This window comes from Taudactylus pleione, unplaced genomic scaffold (genome assembly GCF_031769625.1).
Source record: "Taudactylus pleione unplaced genomic scaffold, aTauple2 ptg001078l, whole genome shotgun sequence".
Taxonomy (NCBI): Eukaryota; Metazoa; Chordata; class Amphibia; order Anura; family Myobatrachidae; genus Taudactylus; species Taudactylus pleione.
Genome location: NW_028285479.1, coordinates 1,294,563 through 1,306,600, shown reverse-complemented (window position 1 = coordinate 1,306,600; position 12,038 = coordinate 1,294,563).

Here is a 12,038-nt window from a genome sequence, read left to right as displayed (position 1 = left end):
AGCAGCCATACAGGGGTTACCATGCAGGCAGGTCAGCAGTGAGGGAGAGGAGAAGCAGCTATACAGGGGTTACCATGCAGGCAGGTCAGCAGTGGCCATACAGGGGTTACCATGCAGGCAGGTCACCAGTGAGGGAGAGGAGAAGCAGCCATACAGGGGTTACCATGCAGGCAGGTCAGCAGTGAGGGAGAGGAGAAGCGGCTATACAGGGGTTACCATGCAGGCAGGTCAGCAGTGAGGGAGAGGAGAAGCAGCTATACAGGGGTTACCATGCAGGCAGGTCAGCAGTGAGGGAGAGGAGAAGCACCTATACAAGGGTTACCATGCAGGCAGGTCACCAGTGAGGGAGAGGAGAAGCAGCCATACAGGGGTTACCATGCAGGCAGGTCAGCAGTGAGGGAGAGGAGAAGCAGCCATACAGGGGTTACCATGCAGGCAGGTCAGCAGTGAGGGAGAGGAGAAGCGGCCATACAGGGGTTACCATGCAGGCAGGTCACCAGTGAGGGAGAGGAGAAGCAGCCATACAGGGGTTACCATGCAGGCAGGTCAGCAGTGAGGGAGAGGAGAAGCAGCTATACAGGGGTTACCATGCAGGCAGGTCACCAGTGAGGGAGAGGAGAAGCGGCCATACAGGGGTTACCATGCAGGCAGGTCAGCAGTGAGGGAGAGGAGAAGCGGCTATACAGGGGTTACCATGCAGGCAGGTCACCAGTGAGGGAGAGGAGAAGCAGCCATACAGGGGTTACCATGCAGGCAGGTCAGCAGTGAGGGAGAGGAGAAGCGGCTATACAGGGGTTACGATGCAGGCAGGTCAGCAGTGAGGGAGAGGAGAAGCAGCTATACAGGGGTTACCATGCAGGCAGGTCAGCAGTGAGGGAGAGGAGAAGCACCTATACAAGGGTTACCATGCAGGCAGGTCACCAGTGAGGGAGAGGAGAAGCAGCTATACAGGGGTTACCATGCAGGCAGGTCAGCAGTGAGGGAGAGGAGAAGCGGCCATACAGGGGTTACCATGCAGGCAGGTCAGCAGTGAGGGAGAGGAGAAGCGGCCATACAGGGGTTACCATGCAGGCAGGTCAGCAGTGAGGGAGAGGAGAAGCGGCCATACAGGGGTTACCATGCAGGCAGGTCAGCAGTGAGGGAGAGGAGAAGCGGCCATACAGGGGTTACCATGCAGGCAGGTCAGCAGTGAGGGAGAGGAGAAGCAGCTATACAGGGGTTACCATGCAGGCAGGTCAGCAGTGAGGGAGAGGAGAAGCGGCTATACAGGGGTTACCATGCAGGCAGGTCACCAGTGAGGGAGAGGAGAAGCGGCCATACAGGGGTTACCATGCAGGCAGGTCAGCAGTGAGGGAGAGGAGAAGCGGCCATACAGGGGTTACCATGCAGGCAGGTCAGCAGTGAGGGAGAGGAGAAGCGGCCATACAGGGGTTACCATGCAGGCAGGTCAGCAGTGAGGGAGAGGAGAAGCGGCCATACAGGGGTTACCATGCAGGCAGGTCACCAGTGAGGGAGAGGAGAAGCGGCCATACAGGGGTTACCATGCAGGCAGGTCAGCAGTGAGGGAGAGGAGAAGCGGCCATACAGGGGTTACCATGCAGGCAGGTCAGCAGTGAGGGAGAGGAGAAGCAGCTATACAGGGGTTACCATGCAGGCAGGTCAGCAGTGAGGGAGAGGAGAAGCAGCTATACAGGGGTTACCATGCAGGCAGGTCAGCAGTGAGGGAGAGGAGAAGCGGCCATACAGGGGTTACCATGCAGGCAGGTCACCAGTGAGGGAGAGGAGAAGCGGCCATACAGGGGTTACCATGCAGGCAGGTCACCAGTGAGGGAGAGGAGAAGCGGCCATACAGGGGTTACCATGCAGGCAGGTCAGCAGTGAGGGAGAGGAGAAGCGGCCATACAGGGGTTACCATGCAGGCAGGTCAGCAGTGAGGGAGAGGAGAAGCAGCCATACAGGGGTTACCATGCAGGCAGGTCAGCAGTGAGGGAGAGGAGAAGCAGCTATACAGGGGTTACCATGCAGGCAGGTCAGCAGTGAGGGAGAGGAGAAGCGGCCATACAGGGGTTACCATGCAGGCAGGTCACCAGTGAGGGAGAGGAGAAGCGGCCATACAGGGGTTACCATGCAGGCAGGTCAGCAGTGAGGGAGAGGAGAAGCGGCCATACAGGGGTTACCATGCAGGCAGGTCAGCAGTGAGGGAGAGGAGAAGCAGCTATACAGGGGTTACCATGCAGGCAGGTCACCAGTGAGGGAGAGGAGAAGCAGCCATACAGGGGTTACCATGCAGGCAGGTCAGCAGTGAGGGAGAGGAGAAGCGGCTATACAGGGGTTACCATGCAGGCAGGTCAGCAGTGAGGGAGAGGAGAAGCAGCTATACAGGGGTTACCATGCAGGCAGGTCAGCAGTGAGGGAGAGGAGAAGCACCTATACAAGGGTTACCATGCAGGCAGGTCAGCAGTGAGGGAGAGGAGAAGCAGCTATACAGGGGTTACCATGCAGGCAGGTCAGCAGTGAGGGAGAGGAGAAGCAGCCATACAGGGGTTACTATGCAGGGAGGTCAGCAGTGAGGGAGAGGAGAAGCAGCTATACAGGGGTTACCATGCAGGCAGGTCAGAAGTGAGGGAGAGGAGAAGCAGCTATACAGGGGTTACCATGCAGGCAGGTCAGCAGTGAGGGAGAGGAGAAGCAGCTATACAGGGGTTACCATGCAGGCAGGTCAGCAGTGAGGGAGCAGCCATACAGGGGTTACCATGCAGGCAGGTCAGCAGTGAGGGAGAGGAGAAGCAGCCATACAGGGGTTACTATGCAGGCAGGTCAGCAGTGAGGGAGAGGAGAAGCAGCTATACAGGGGTTACCATGCAGGCAGGTCAGCAGTGAGGGAGAGGAGAAGCAGCTATACAGGGGTTACCATGCAGGCAGGTCAGCAGTGAGGGAGAGGAGAAGCAGCCATACAGGGGTTACCATGCAGGCAGGTCAGCAGTGAGGGAGAGGAGAAGCAGCTATACAGGGGTTACCATGCAGGCAGGTCAGCAGTGAGGGAGAGGAGAAGCAGCCATACAGGGGTTACCATGCAGGCAGGTCAGCAGTGAGGGAGAGGAGAAGCAGCCATACAGGGGTTACCATGCAGGCAGGTCAGCAGTGAGGGAGAGGAGAAGCAGCTATACAGGGGTTACCATGCAGGCAGGTCAGCAGTGGCCATACAGGGGTTATCATGCAGGCAGGTCACCAGTGAGGGAGAGGAGAAGCAGCCATACAGGGGTTACCATGCAGGCAGGTCAGCAGTGAGGGAGAGGAGAAGCGGCTATACAGGGGTTACCATGCAGGCAGGTCAGCAGTGAGGGAGAGGAGAAGCAGCTATACAGGGGTTACCATGCAGGCAGGTCAGCAGTGAGGGAGAGGAGAAGCACCTATACAAGGGTTACCATGCAGGCAGGTCACCAGTGAGGGAGAGGAGAAGCAGCCATACAGGGGTTACCATGCAGGCAGGTCAGCAGTGAGGGAGAGGAGAAGCAGCCATACAGGGGTTACCATGCAGGCAGGTCAGCAGTGAGGGAGAGGAGAAGCGGCCATACAGGGGTTACCATGCAGGCAGGTCACCAGTGAGGGAGAGGAGAAGCAGCCATACAGGGGTTACCATGCAGGCAGGTCAGCAGTGAGGGAGAGGAGAAGCAGCTATACAGGGGTTACCATGCAGGCAGGTCACCAGTGAGGGAGAGGAGAAGCGGCCATACAGGGGTTACCATGCAGGCAGGTCAGCAGTGAGGGAGAGGAGAAGCGGCTATACAGGGGTTACCATGCAGGCAGGTCACCAGTGAGGGAGAGGAGAAGCAGCCATACAGGGGTTACCATGCAGGCAGGTCAGCAGTGAGGGAGAGGAGAAGCGGCCATACAGGGGTTACCATGCAGGCAGGTCACCAGTGAGGGAGAGGAGAAGCGGCCATACAGGGGTTACCATGCAGGCAGGTCAGCAGTGAGGGAGAGGAGAAGCGGCCATACAGGGGTTACCATGCAGGCAGGTCACCAGTGAGGGAGAGGAGAAGCAGCTATACAGGGGTTACCATGCAGGCAGGTCAGCAGTGAGGGAGAGGAGAAGCGGCCATACAGGGGTTACCATGCAGGCAGGTCAGCAGTGAGGGAGAGGAGAAGCGGCCATACAGGGGTTACCATGCAGGCAGGTCAGCAGTGAGGGAGAGGAGAAGCGGCCATACAGGGGTTACCATGCAGGCAGGTCAGCAGTGAGGGAGAGGAGAAGCGGCCATACAGGGGTTACCATGCAGGCAGGTCAGCAGTGAGGGAGAGGAGAAGCAGCTATACAGGGGTTACCATGCAGGCAGGTCAGCAGTGAGGGAGAGGAGAAGCAGCTATACAGGGGTTACCATGCAGGCAGGTCAGCAGTGAGGGAGAGGAGAAGCGGCCATACAGGGGTTACCATGCAGGCAGGTCAGCAGTGAGGGAGAGGAGAAGCGGCCATACAGGGGTTACCATGCAGGCAGGTCACCAGTGAGGGAGAGGAGAAGCGGCCATACAGGGGTTACCATGCAGGCAGGTCACCAGTGAGGGAGAGGAGAAGCGGCCATACAGGGGTTACCATGCAGGCAGGTCACCAGTGAGGGAGAGGAGAAGCGGCCATACAGGGGTTACCATGCAGGCAGGTCAGCAGTGAGGGAGAGGAGAAGCGGCCATACAGGGGTTACCATGCAGGCAGGTCAGCAGTGAGGGAGAGGAGAAGCAGCTATACAGGGGTTACCATGCAGGCAGGTCAGCAGTGAGGGAGAGGAGAAGCGGCCATACAGGGGTTACCATGCAGGCAGGTCACCAGTGAGGGAGAGGAGAAGCGGCCATACAGGGGTTACCATGCAGGCAGGTCAGCAGTGAGGGAGAGGAGAAGCGGCCATACAGGGGTTACCATGCAGGCAGGTCAGCAGTGAGGGAGAGGAGAAGCAGCTATACAGGGGTTACCATGCAGGCAGGTCACCAGTGAGGGAGAGGAGAAGCGGCCATACAGGGGTTACCATGCAGGCAGGTCAGCAGTGAGGGAGAGGAGAAGCGGCCATACAGGGGTTACCATGCAGGCAGGTCAGCAGTGAGGGAGAGGAGAAGCGGCCATACAGGGGTTACCATGCAGGCAGGTCACCAGTGAGGGAGAGGGGAAGCGGCCATACAGGGGTTACCATGCAGGCAGGTCACCAGTGAGGGAGAGGAGAAGCGGCCATACAGGGGTTACCATGCAGGCAGGTCAGCAGTGAGGGAGAGGAGAAGCGGCCATACAGGGGTTACCATGCAGGCAGGTCAGCAGTGAGGGAGAGGAGAAGCAGCTATACAGGGGTTACCATGCAGGCAGGTCAGCAGTGAGGGAGAGGAGAAGCAGCTATACAGGGGTTACCATGCAGGCAGGTCAGCAGTGAGGGAGAGGAGAAGCGGCCATACAGGGGTTACCATGCAGGCAGGTCACCAGTGAGGGAGAGGAGAAGCGGCCATACAGGGGTTACCATGCAGGCAGGTCACCAGTGAGGGAGAGGAGAAGCGGCCATACAGGGGTTACCATGCAGGCAGGTCAGCAGTGAGGGAGAGGAGAAGCGGCCATACAGGGGTTACCATGCAGGCAGGTCAGCAGTGAGGGAGAGGAGAAGCAGCCATACAGGGGTTACCATGCAGGCAGGTCAGCAGTGAGGGAGAGGAGAAGCAGCTATACAGGGGTTACCATGCAGGCAGGTCAGCAGTGAGGGAGAGGAGAAGCGGCCATACAGGGGTTACCATGCAGGCAGGTCACCAGTGAGGGAGAGGAGAAGCGGCCATACAGGGGTTACCATGCAGGCAGGTCAGCAGTGAGGGAGAGGAGAAGCGGCCATACAGGGGTTACCATGCAGGCAGGTCAGCAGTGAGGGAGAGGAGAAGCAGCTATACAGGGGTTACCATGCAGGCAGGTCACCAGTGAGGGAGAGGAGAAGCAGCCATACAGGGGTTACCATGCAGGCAGGTCAGCAGTGAGGGAGAGGAGAAGCGGCTATACAGGGGTTACCATGCAGGCAGGTCAGCAGTGAGGGAGAGGAGAAGCAGCTATACAGGGGTTACCATGCAGGCAGGTCAGCAGTGAGGGAGAGGAGAAGCACCTATACAAGGGTTACCATGCAGGCAGGTCAGCAGTGAGGGAGAGGAGAAGCAGCTATACAGGGGTTACCATGCAGGCAGGTCAGCAGTGAGGGAGAGGAGAAGCAGCCATACAGGGGTTACTATGCAGGGAGGTCAGCAGTGAGGGAGAGGAGAAGCAGCTATACAGGGGTTACCATGCAGGCAGGTCAGAAGTGAGGGAGAGGAGAAGCAGCTATACAGGGGTTACCATGCAGGCAGGTCAGCAGTGAGGGAGAGGAGAAGCAGCTATACAGGGGTTACCATGCAGGCAGGTCAGCAGTGAGGGAGCAGCCATACAGGGGTTACCATGCAGGCAGGTCAGCAGTGAGGGAGAGGAGAAGCAGCCATACAGGGGTTACTATGCAGGCAGGTCAGCAGTGAGGGAGAGGAGAAGCAGCTATACAGGGGTTACCATGCAGGCAGGTCAGCAGTGAGGGAGAGGAGAAGCAGCTATACAGGGGTTACCATGCAGGCAGGTCAGCAGTGAGGGAGAGGAGAAGCAGCCATACAGGGGTTACCATGCAGGCAGGTCAGCAGTGAGGGAGAGGAGAAGCAGCTATACAGGGGTTACCATGCAGGCAGGTCAGCAGTGAGGGAGAGGAGAAGCAGCCATACAGGGGTTACCATGCAGGCAGGTCAGCAGTGAGGGAGAGGAGAAGCAGCCATACAGGGGTTACCATGCAGGCAGGTCAGCAGTGAGGGAGAGGAGAAGCAGCTATACAGGGGTTACCATGCAGGCAGGTCAGCAGTGGCCATACAGGGGTTACCATGCAGGCAGGTCACCAGTGAGGGAGAGGAGAAGCAGCCATACAGGGGTTACCATGCAGGCAGGTCAGCAGTGAGGGAGAGGAGAAGCGGCTATACAGGGGTTACCATGCAGGCAGGTCAGCAGTGAGGGAGAGGAGAAGCAGCTATACAGGGGTTACCATGCAGGCAGGTCAGCAGTGAGGGAGAGGAGAAGCACCTATACAAGGGTTACCATGCAGGCAGGTCACCAGTGAGGGAGAGGAGAAGCAGCCATACAGGGGTTACCATGCAGGCAGGTCAGCAGTGAGGGAGAGGAGAAGCAGCCATACAGGGGTTACCATGCAGGCAGGTCAGCAGTGAGGGAGAGGAGAAGCGGCCATACAGGGGTTACCATGCAGGCAGGTCACCAGTGAGGGAGAGGAGAAGCAGCCATACAGGGGTTACCATGCAGGCAGGTCAGCAGTGAGGGAGAGGAGAAGCAGCTATACAGGGGTTACCATGCAGGCAGGTCACCAGTGAGGGAGAGGAGAAGCGGCCATACAGGGGTTACCATGCAGGCAGGTCAGCAGTGAGGGAGAGGAGAAGCGGCTATACAGGGGTTACCATGCAGGCAGGTCACCAGTGAGGGAGAGGAGAAGCAGCCATACAGGGGTTACCATGCAGGCAGGTCAGCAGTGAGGGAGAGGAGAAGCGGCTATACAGGGGTTACGATGCAGGCAGGTCAGCAGTGAGGGAGAGGAGAAGCAGCTATACAGGGGTTACCATGCAGGCAGGTCAGCAGTGAGGGAGAGGAGAAGCACCTATACAAGGGTTACCATGCAGGCAGGTCACCAGTGAGGGAGAGGAGAAGCAGCTATACAGGGGTTACCATGCAGGCAGGTCAGCAGTGAGGGAGAGGAGAAGCGGCCATACAGGGGTTACCATGCAGGCAGGTCAGCAGTGAGGGAGAGGAGAAGCGGCCATACAGGGGTTACCATGCAGGCAGGTCAGCAGTGAGGGAGAGGAGAAGCGGCCATACAGGGGTTACCATGCAGGCAGGTCAGCAGTGAGGGAGAGGAGAAGCGGCCATACAGGGGTTACCATGCAGGCAGGTCAGCAGTGAGGGAGAGGAGAAGCAGCTATACAGGGGTTACCATGCAGGCAGGTCAGCAGTGAGGGAGAGGAGAAGCGGCTATACAGGGGTTACCATGCAGGCAGGTCACCAGTGAGGGAGAGGAGAAGCGGCCATACAGGGGTTACCATGCAGGCAGGTCAGCAGTGAGGGAGAGGAGAAGCGGCCATACAGGGGTTACCATGCAGGCAGGTCAGCAGTGAGGGAGAGGAGAAGCGGCCATACAGGGGTTACCATGCAGGCAGGTCACCAGTGAGGGAGAGGAGAAGCGGCCATACAGGGGTTACCATGCAGGCAGGTCAGCAGTGAGGGAGAGGAGAAGCGGCCATACAGGGGTTACCATGCAGGCAGGTCAGCAGTGAGGGAGAGGAGAAGCAGCTATACAGGGGTTACCATGCAGGCAGGTCAGCAGTGAGGGAGAGGAGAAGCAGCTATACAGGGGTTACCATGCAGGCAGGTCAGCAGTGAGGGAGAGGAGAAGCGGCCATACAGGGGTTACCATGCAGGCAGGTCACCAGTGAGGGAGAGGAGAAGCGGCCATACAGGGGTTACCATGCAGGCAGGTCACCAGTGAGGGAGAGGAGAAGCGGCCATACAGGGGTTACCATGCAGGCAGGTCAGCAGTGAGGGAGAGGAGAAGCGGCCATACAGGGGTTACCATGCAGGCAGGTCAGCAGTGAGGGAGAGGAGAAGCAGCCATACAGGGGTTACCATGCAGGCAGGTCAGCAGTGAGGGAGAGGAGAAGCAGCTATACAGGGGTTACCATGCAGGCAGGTCAGCAGTGAGGGAGAGGAGAAGCGGCCATACAGGGGTTACCATGCAGGCAGGTCACCAGTGAGGGAGAGGAGAAGCGGCCATACAGGGGTTACCATGCAGGCAGGTCAGCAGTGAGGGAGAGGAGAAGCGGCCATACAGGGGTTACCATGCAGGCAGGTCAGCAGTGAGGGAGAGGAGAAGCAGCTATACAGGGGTTACCATGCAGGCAGGTCACCAGTGAGGGAGAGGAGAAGCAGCCATACAGGGGTTACCATGCAGGCAGGTCAGCAGTGAGGGAGAGGAGAAGCGGCTATACAGGGGTTACCATGCAGGCAGGTCAGCAGTGAGGGAGAGGAGAAGCAGCTATACAGGGGTTACCATGCAGGCAGGTCAGCAGTGAGGGAGAGGAGAAGCACCTATACAAGGGTTACCATGCAGGCAGGTCAGCAGTGAGGGAGAGGAGAAGCAGCTATACAGGGGTTACCATGCAGGCAGGTCAGCAGTGAGGGAGAGGAGAAGCAGCCATACAGGGGTTACTATGCAGGGAGGTCAGCAGTGAGGGAGAGGAGAAGCAGCTATACAGGGGTTACCATGCAGGCAGGTCAGAAGTGAGGGAGAGGAGAAGCAGCTATACAGGGGTTACCATGCAGGCAGGTCAGCAGTGAGGGAGAGGAGAAGCAGCTATACAGGGGTTACCATGCAGGCAGGTCAGCAGTGAGGGAGCAGCCATACAGGGGTTACCATGCAGGCAGGTCAGCAGTGAGGGAGAGGAGAAGCAGCCATACAGGGGTTACTATGCAGGCAGGTCAGCAGTGAGGGAGAGGAGAAGCAGCTATACAGGGGTTACCATGCAGGCAGGTCAGCAGTGAGGGAGAGGAGAAGCAGCTATACAGGGGTTACCATGCAGGCAGGTCAGCAGTGAGGGAGAGGAGAAGCAGCCATACAGGGGTTACCATGCAGGCAGGTCAGCAGTGAGGGAGAGGAGAAGCAGCTATACAGGGGTTACCATGCAGGCAGGTCAGCAGTGAGGGAGAGGAGAAGCAGCCATACAGGGGTTACCATGCAGGCAGGTCAGCAGTGAGGGAGAGGAGAAGCAGCCATACAGGGGTTACCATGCAGGCAGGTCAGCAGTGAGGGAGAGGAGAAGCAGCTATACAGGGGTTACCATGCAGGCAGGTCAGCAGTGGCCATACAGGGGTTACCATGCAGGCAGGTCACCAGTGAGGGAGAGGAGAAGCAGCCATACAGGGGTTACCATGCAGGCAGGTCAGCAGTGAGGGAGAGGAGAAGCGGCTATACAGGGGTTACCATGCAGGCAGGTCAGCAGTGAGGGAGAGGAGAAGCAGCTATACAGGGGTTACCATGCAGGCAGGTCAGCAGTGAGGGAGAGGAGAAGCACCTATACAAGGGTTACCATGCAGGCAGGTCACCAGTGAGGGAGAGGAGAAGCAGCCATACAGGGGTTACCATGCAGGCAGGTCAGCAGTGAGGGAGAGGAGAAGCAGCCATACAGGGGTTACCATGCAGGCAGGTCAGCAGTGAGGGAGAGGAGAAGCGGCCATACAGGGGTTACCATGCAGGCAGGTCACCAGTGAGGGAGAGGAGAAGCAGCCATACAGGGGTTACCATGCAGGCAGGTCAGCAGTGAGGGAGAGGAGAAGCAGCTATACAGGGGTTACCATGCAGGCAGGTCACCAGTGAGGGAGAGGAGAAGCGGCCATACAGGGGTTACCATGCAGGCAGGTCAGCAGTGAGGGAGAGGAGAAGCGGCTATACAGGGGTTACCATGCAGGCAGGTCACCAGTGAGGGAGAGGAGAAGCGGCCATACAGGGGTTACCATGCAGGCAGGTCAGCAGTGAGGGAGAGGAGAAGCGGCCATACAGGGGTTACCATGCAGGCAGGTCACCAGTGAGGGAGAGGAGAAGCGGCCATACAGGGGTTACCATGCAGGCAGGTCAGCAGTGAGGGAGAGGAGAAGCGGCCATACAGGGGTTACCATGCAGGCAGGTCACCAGTGAGGGAGAGGAGAAGCAGCTATACAGGGGTTACCATGCAGGCAGGTCAGCAGTGAGGGAGAGGAGAAGCGGCCATACAGGGGTTACCATGCAGGCAGGTCAGCAGTGAGGGAGAGGAGAAGCGGCCATACAGGGGTTACCATGCAGGCAGGTCAGCAGTGAGGGAGAGGAGAAGCGGCCATACAGGGGTTACCATGCAGGCAGGTCAGCAGTGAGGGAGAGGAGAAGCAGCTATACAGGGGTTACCATGCAGGCAGGTCAGCAGTGAGGGAGAGGAGAAGCAGCTATACAGGGGTTACCATGCAGGCAGGTCAGCAGTGAGGGAGAGGAGAAGCGGCCATACAGGGGTTACCATGCAGGCAGGTCAGCAGTGAGGGAGAGGAGAAGCGGCCATACAGGGGTTACCATGCAGGCAGGTCACCAGTGAGGGAGAGGAGAAGCGGCCATACAGGGGTTACCATGCAGGCAGGTCACCAGTGAGGGAGAGGAGAAGCGGCCATACAGGGGTTACCATGCAGGCAGGTCAGCAGTGAGGGAGAGGAGAAGCGGCCATACAGGGGTTACCATGCAGGCAGGTCAGCAGTGAGGGAGAGGAGAAGCAGCCATACAGGGGTTACCATGCAGGCAGGTCAGCAGTGAGGGAGAGGAGAAGCAGCTATACAGGGGTTACCATGCAGGCAGGTCAGCAGTGAGGGAGAGGAGAAGCGGCCATACAGGGGTTACCATGCAGGCAGGTCACCAGTGAGGGAGAGGAGAAGCGGCCATACAGGGGTTACCATGCAGGCAGGTCAGCAGTGAGGGAGAGGAGAAGCGGCCATACAGGGGTTACCATGCAGGCAGGTCAGCAGTGAGGGAGAGGAGAAGCAGCTATACAGGGGTTACCATGCAGGCAGGTCACCAGTGAGGGAGAGGAGAAGCGGCCATACAGGGGTTACCATGCAGGCAGGTCAGCAGTGAGTGAGAGGAGAAGCAGCTATACAGGGGTTACCATGCAGGCAGGTCAGCAGTGAGTGAGAGGAGAAGCAGCTATACAGGGGTTACCATGCAGGCAGGTCAGCAGTGAGGGAGAGGAGAAGCAGCTATACAGGGGTTACCATGCAGGCAGGTCAGCAGTGAGGGAGAGGAGCTGCATTACCGCTATGTCCCTGGTGGGGAAATGAAATGTTAAAGCACTTTCCCTGTGCTGTCACTAAACCCTGCCCTCCCTATTTATCACTCCCTTGACATGCTGCCAGCAAATGGGAGCACGGAGGGCTGATCTCTCACTCTCTGGGT